We start from the raw sequence: 6,796 nt of genomic DNA, 5'->3' as shown, positions 1-6,796 counted from the left end.
AAGAGGAGTGGGAGGCCCTGGTGCACAACTGAGCAAGAGGACAAGTACATTAGTGTCTAGTTTGAGAGACAGACGCCTCACAAGTCCTGAACTGGCAGCTTCATTAAATAGTACCTGCAAAACACGAGTTTCAACGTCAACAGTGAAGAGGCAACTCCGGGATGCTGGCCTTCTAGGAAGAGTTGCAAAGAAAAATACATATATCAGACTGGCCAATAAAAGATTAAGATTGGCAAAAGAGCACAGACACTAGACAGAGATATGGCTTTTTCTTGCCCGTGTTTCTTGGCCCCTTCTTCTTATTGGTGTCCTTTAGTAGTGGTTTCTTTGCAGCAATTCGACCATGAAGGCCTAATTCACTCAGTCTCCTCTTAATAGTTGATGTTGACATGTGTCTGTTACTTGAACTCTGTAGCATTTATTTGGGCAGCAATTTCTGAGGCTGGTAATTGGGTTGCATTAAGAAGGAAATAAATTCCACTATTTAACTTTTAACAAGGCATTCCAGGTGACGAACTCATGAAGCTAGTTGAGAGAATGCCAAGAGTGTGCAAAGCTGTCATCAAGGCAAAGGGTGGCTACTTTGAAGAATCTCAAATATAAAAAATATTTGTTTAACACTTTTTTTTGGTTACTACATGATTCTATGTGTTATTTCATAGTTTGGATGTCTTCACTATTATTCTACAATGTAGAAAATAGTAAAAATAAATAAAAACCCTTGAATGAGTAGGTGTGTCCAAACTTTTGACTGCCAGTATTTAGCTTACATTAGGGTGAAGTAGCCTAGGCTTTCTAATCTAGTTAGATTTTATAGTAATTATCAACGAATATTAAACCATGTTATCTTGAATGGTGTAATTTAATAATATGCACGGGTGTGATAGATGTGTGAATTTATCACAATGCTAGCCTACTCATTAGAAAAAAACAGCAGCTCTAATGCAATATTAACTTCACAGTGAAACACCGCTATTCTGGCTATTAATCATTCTTAAACAGTCAGTAAAATAGCTTATTTAGCTATCTCAAATCGTAGCCTATAAGATCTCATGCATGCAAGTTTACCTGTCATATCCACAATGATGGAGCAGCAGACCAAGTAATATGCGAGAGGAGGACCCTATAGCGTAGGATAATTATTCTGCTGTGTCAACTTCATTTATTAAGAGGTGACGTTACAGAGATCGATTCTGTAACATATTATTCGTGTTACATATTTACATTTTGGGATAGTTGTTCACTGAATTACTAGCACTACAGCGGCTACAAACGTCTCACGCTCAGTAGAATGTGAATGCACTATCACGTGATGCTGCCTTCGAATACCGTCCCAAATGGCAGTAACCTACTGGAAAAGTCCTACCTACTAAGGTAGGTGCCTTTGGAGGCAGGTAGGCAGGAGCCTTTGGATTGGTTAAATAATAACAGTATGCTACACCAACATATTAGTTTCCATTCATACAAAGTGTCAAAACAATTGCCAGCATTTTGCGGGAACTCGTGATGCCCTGAGCCAAAGTGTGCTGCTCTGACCACTGTGTTACAGCAGTTCACAATGCATGTGCAAACTGTGAGAATTCTTGACGGTATGAGGTCGGTTGGTTTGCAGAGCCTTCCCCAAACCATAGCCCCTGAGGTATGGGATTGCATTGTATAGCCTACAAACACAGTTTCCAGCTGCCCCCTGGCGGTGATAATAGGTTTAAAGTATTTATTAAAATCCTCCTGCTGCAGGATTATTTTCCTTCTGCGACAAAATGGGTCATCATTGGGAACGGCAGATCCGAGATCTGTAGGTTTGCCTCCGAAAAGACATCATAAAATAAAAACCCACACCAATTTAGTATAGGGTGGAAAAAGAATATGGAGCAAAACAAACAGCGGAAACACAAATCCTCAGGCTTCTTTCAAACTAAAGAGGTTGAGCTGGTAATCGCGCCTCAGTTTACGTGAGGTGTAGCTCTCCCAACAGCTATTTTCCAATTTAAGTAGCTCTTAAATTAAAAACTAGCTGGGCCAGCACAGGTGAAACACATACTGAGACTAACGAGATCACTCGCCAGCACAAAGCAGCACGCTCTGCATGCACTCTGCTCATGGCGGCTCTGAGTGTGTGAGTTTCCATAGCAACGGTTCCGCTTGGCCAACTCTGCTCATTGGCGAGACAAACTCAAGGAACATTATTAGTGTATGTGAAATAATCTCTCCTGTTTTAAATTTGACGAGGTTGAAGCACCTCTGACACCATTTCATGATCTTAGTCAGATATGACTGTATTGCTCAGCGGAGCATGAGCAAAGGGTTCAGCTTCAAAATGTTAGTGATACCGAGCCCTACCTGTACCCTAGTTATTGATGAAAAAACAGGCCCTACCCGGCCCTAACACAATCTATAATGTCGGGGCCCGTCGGGCTCGGATCGGGCAGCAGAGCTCTAGCTGAAACTGTCACACTAGAGAAAGCATCCGAGCAAGCAAAACAGCTCCCCTCTCTCTTACTATATGTAGCCCATGTACCTGATGCTGTCTGGCCAAAAAGAGTTTGACATTCCATACTCTTTTTGGCCAGACAGTATCAGATACATGGGCTACACATACACTACATGACCAAAAGTATGTGGTCACCTGCTCTTCGAACATCTCATTCCAAAATTATGGGCATTAATATGGAGTTGGTCCCCCCTTTGCTGCTATAACAGCCTCCACTCTTCTGGGAAGTTGGAACATTGCTGCTGGGACTTGCGTCCATTCAGCCACAAGAGCACTGGTCGGGCACTGATGTTTGGCGATTAGGCCTGGCTCGTAGTTTGCATTCCAATTCATCCCAGTCAAGTTCTTCCACACCAAATCTCGACAAACCAATACTCTGTATGGACCTCGCTTTATGCACGGGGGCATTGTCATGCTGAAACAGGAAAAGGCCTTCCCCAAACTGTTGCCACAAAGTTGGAAGTACAGAATTGTCTAGAATGTCATTGTATGCTGTAGCGTTAAGATTTCCCTTCACTGGAACTAGCACAAACCATGAAAAACAGCCCCAGACCATTATTCCTCCTCCACCAAACTTTACAGTTGGCACTATGCATTGGGGCAGGTAGCATTCTCCTGGCATCTGCCAAACTCAGATTCGCCCAGATTTGTCCGTAGGACAGCCAGATGGTGAAGCGTGATTCATCATTCGAGAGAACGCGTTTCCACTGCTCCAGAGTCCAATGGCGGTAAGCTTTACACCACTCCAGCCAATGCTTGGCATTGCGCATGGTGATCTTAGGCTTGTGTGCAGCTGCCCAGCCATGAAAAACCATTTCATGAAGCTCCCAACGAACAGTTCTTGTGCTGATGTTGCTTCCAGAGGCAGTTTGGAACTCGGTAGTGAGTGTTGCAACCGAAGACAGGGTATTTTTACGCACTTCAGCACTCGGTGGTCCAGTTCTGTGAGCTTGGATGGCCTACCACTTCGAGGCTGAGCCGTTGTTGCTCCAAGACATTTCCATTTCATAATAACAGCACTTACAGTTGACCAGGACAAACATTGGACGAACTGACTTGTTGTAAAGGTGGCATCCTATGACAGTGCCAATGTGGAAAGTCACTGTGTTCTTCTGTAAGTCTATGTACTACCAATGTTTGACTATGGAGATTGCATGGCTGTGTGCTTGATTTTATACACCTGTCAGCAACGGGTGTGGCTGAAATAGCCGTACCCACTAAATTGAAGGGGTGTCCACATACTTTTGTATATATAGTGTACACGTCCTGTGCCTCTGCTTCGATGAGCAATATCAGCAGTTCCTGTCTTTTTACTAAAGAAATGCACGACAGAGCATGGGGGGGCCTCAAGCGGAAAAAGTATATCTTTTTTTTAATGATTACTATTTTTTATTATTCCCTGCTCATGATGCCCCATGATGATGTGAGGCCTGAGGCAATTGCCTCTTCTGCCTAATGGTAAGTCCAACACTGGTCCTTTTAATGCCACTTTGGTTATAACCATGTATGTCTCTATGTATCCCTGTTAAAACCTGTTTGGGATAGGGGGCAGCATTTTCACTTTCGGATGAAAAGCGTGCCCAGAGTAAACTTCCTGCTACTCAGGACCAGAAGCTAATATATGCATATTATTGGTATATTTGGATAGAAAACTGTTTGAATGATGTCTGTGAGTATAACAGAACACATATGGCAGGTGAAAACCTGAGAAAAATCCAACCAGGAAGTGGGAAATCTGAGGTTTGTAGTTTTTCAACTCATTGCCTTTCTAATATACAGTGTCTATGGGGTCATATACTTCCACTAGATGTCAACAGTCTTTAGAACCTTCTTTCAGGCTTCTACTGTGAAGGGGGAGAGAATGAGAGCTGTTTCAACCATATGTCTGGCAGAATGCCATGAGCTGGTCACGCGCGTGGCCGTGAGAGCGACCTGCGTTCCATTGCATTTCTAAAGACAAAGGAATTCTCCGGTTGAAACATTATTGAAGATTTATGTTCAAAACATCCTAAAGATTGATTCTATACATCGTTTGACATGTTTCTACGAACTGTTATATCATTTTTTTGACTTTTCGTCTGAACTTCGCCTGGACTTGCCCGCGCCTCGTGAGTTTGGATTTGGGAACTAAATGCGCTAACAAAACGGAGGTATTTGGACATAAATTATGGACTTTATCGAACAAAACAAACATTTATTGTGGAACTGGGATTCCTGGGAGTGCTTTCTGATGAAGATCATCAAAGGTAAGTGAATATTTATAACGCTATTTCTGACTTCTGTTGACTCCACAACATGGCGGGTACCTGTATGGCTTGTTTTTGTTTCTAAGTACCGTACTCAGATTATTGCATGGTGTGCTTTTTCGGATAAAGCTTTTTTGAAATCTGACACAGCGGTTGCATTAAGGAGAAGTATATCTTTAATTCTGTGCATAACACTTGTATCTTTTATCAAAGTTTATGATGAGTATTTCTGTAAATTGATGTGGCTCTCTGAAAATTCGCCGGATGTTTTCGAGGCACAACATTACTGACCATAACGCGCCAATGTAAACTGAGATTTTTGGATATAAATATGAACTTTATCGAACAAAACATAAATGTATTGTGTAACATGAAGTCCTATGAGTGCCATCTGATGAAGATCATCAAAGGTTAGTGATTCATTTTATCTCTATTGCTGCTTTTTGTGACTCCTCTCTTTGGCTGGAAAATGGCTGTATGTTTTTTGTGACTAGGCTCTGACCTAACATAATCATATGGTGTGCTTTCGCTGTAAAGCCTTTTTGAAATCAGACACGATGGATAGATTAACAAGAAGTTAAGCTTTCATTTGGGGTATTGCACTTGTGAATGTATGAAAGTAAAATATTTCGGAAAAATATTTTTGAATTTCGCGCTCTGCCTTTTCAGCGGATGTTGTCGAGCCGTTTGAAGTTTAAGGGGGGTTGGTTAATTGTTTCTGCAACACATGCTCACAACAGTGCACATGGGCACATCATACCATCTCCACAAAGTCTTTTACTTCATAAATACAATTGTTTGTGTGTGTGTGTGTGTGTGTGTGTGTGTGTGTGTGTGTGTGTGTGTGTGTGTGTGTGTGTGTGTGTGTGTGTGTGTGTGTGTGTGTGTGTGTGTGTGTGCTTGTGAATGTACTCTATGTTCAGAAGGCTCTTGAGCTGAATCGAATGCAGTTGTTAGTGGAAGGAAGTGCGTCATTGTTCCTCTGTGCTCCTAATAAGTGTTTACTTCCAGACCAGCGTTTCTTTCAATCAAGTACACTTCAGACTTATTTATGTTTTTTTGCAGGGAACATTTTGCTCATCAAAAGCAATGAAGTGCATTCATTCTGCCCATTTCTGCCACAGGTCTTCGCTTCCAGAGCTTGTTTCACCTCATTACCTATCTCAGTGCTGCGGTTTGCCTCACTGGGAGGCACATCCACATGACTCATTATAGTCGACTTGGGAAATTATTGTTAATAATGAGTTGATGTCTTGCATTAACTGCAACATGTTAAAAGGGAATTACTCACGTCAGAGGTTATTTTTTTAATGCAGCTGATGTTAATGGGTTTGCATTGATTTGAGAAAGACACCGTTTTTAAAACCCTTTACATGTTTGCTGTACTTAGCTTTTCCTGTTCCTCTATTGTGGGTAAAGATGTGATTTTTCTTACCAAGTTTTTATTTATTTTGACCTTCTTACAATATGGTTGTCTTTACTTTTCCCTCAACCAACATATCGGCTATGTTACAACAATGTATTCGATGTTCAGTTTGTATGCTCCAGAAATTGTCAGTGTCATTGCTGTGATCCATCATCAAGTACACTTTAGACATGGGTCCTTACAGCAAACATTCACTTAAAAATATATAAGTTGCAATACTCAATCAGCTTTGCCCGGCGCAAAGTACATGACAAAATATGTACTTTTCACCAAAACATCTGAAATGGTTCAAAATGTCCTAAAATCTTTGTTTTACTGCAATATATCTACTAGTACTAATCCAAACTCACAATGGGGTAGGCCTATGCATGTCTTTTTTTTAGGGGGGAGAAAGATATGGTGTGCTTGTCTTTTGTTGAGTCTGAAACTTTTCATTTTCTCTTTCACTTAACTATCTATTTATATATTCCCTTCTTCTCTAATCTCCCAGGCAGGTAGGCCTGATTTCTCTGGCATGAATTCTTTGACAGGGCCGAGTGCTTTGGAGCCGTGATAATGCTCATCTGGTGTCTGCCTGCCATGTCTGGCTTAAGGGACCCATACTGTGAGGATCAGAACCCTCTGATCTCTCCC

This window comes from Salvelinus namaycush, chromosome 21 (genome assembly GCF_016432855.1).
Source record: "Salvelinus namaycush isolate Seneca chromosome 21, SaNama_1.0, whole genome shotgun sequence".
Classification (NCBI taxonomy): domain Eukaryota; kingdom Metazoa; phylum Chordata; class Actinopteri; order Salmoniformes; family Salmonidae; genus Salvelinus; species Salvelinus namaycush.
The sequence above is the reverse complement of the archived record's forward strand: the minus strand, read 5'-3'. Positions refer to the sequence as shown.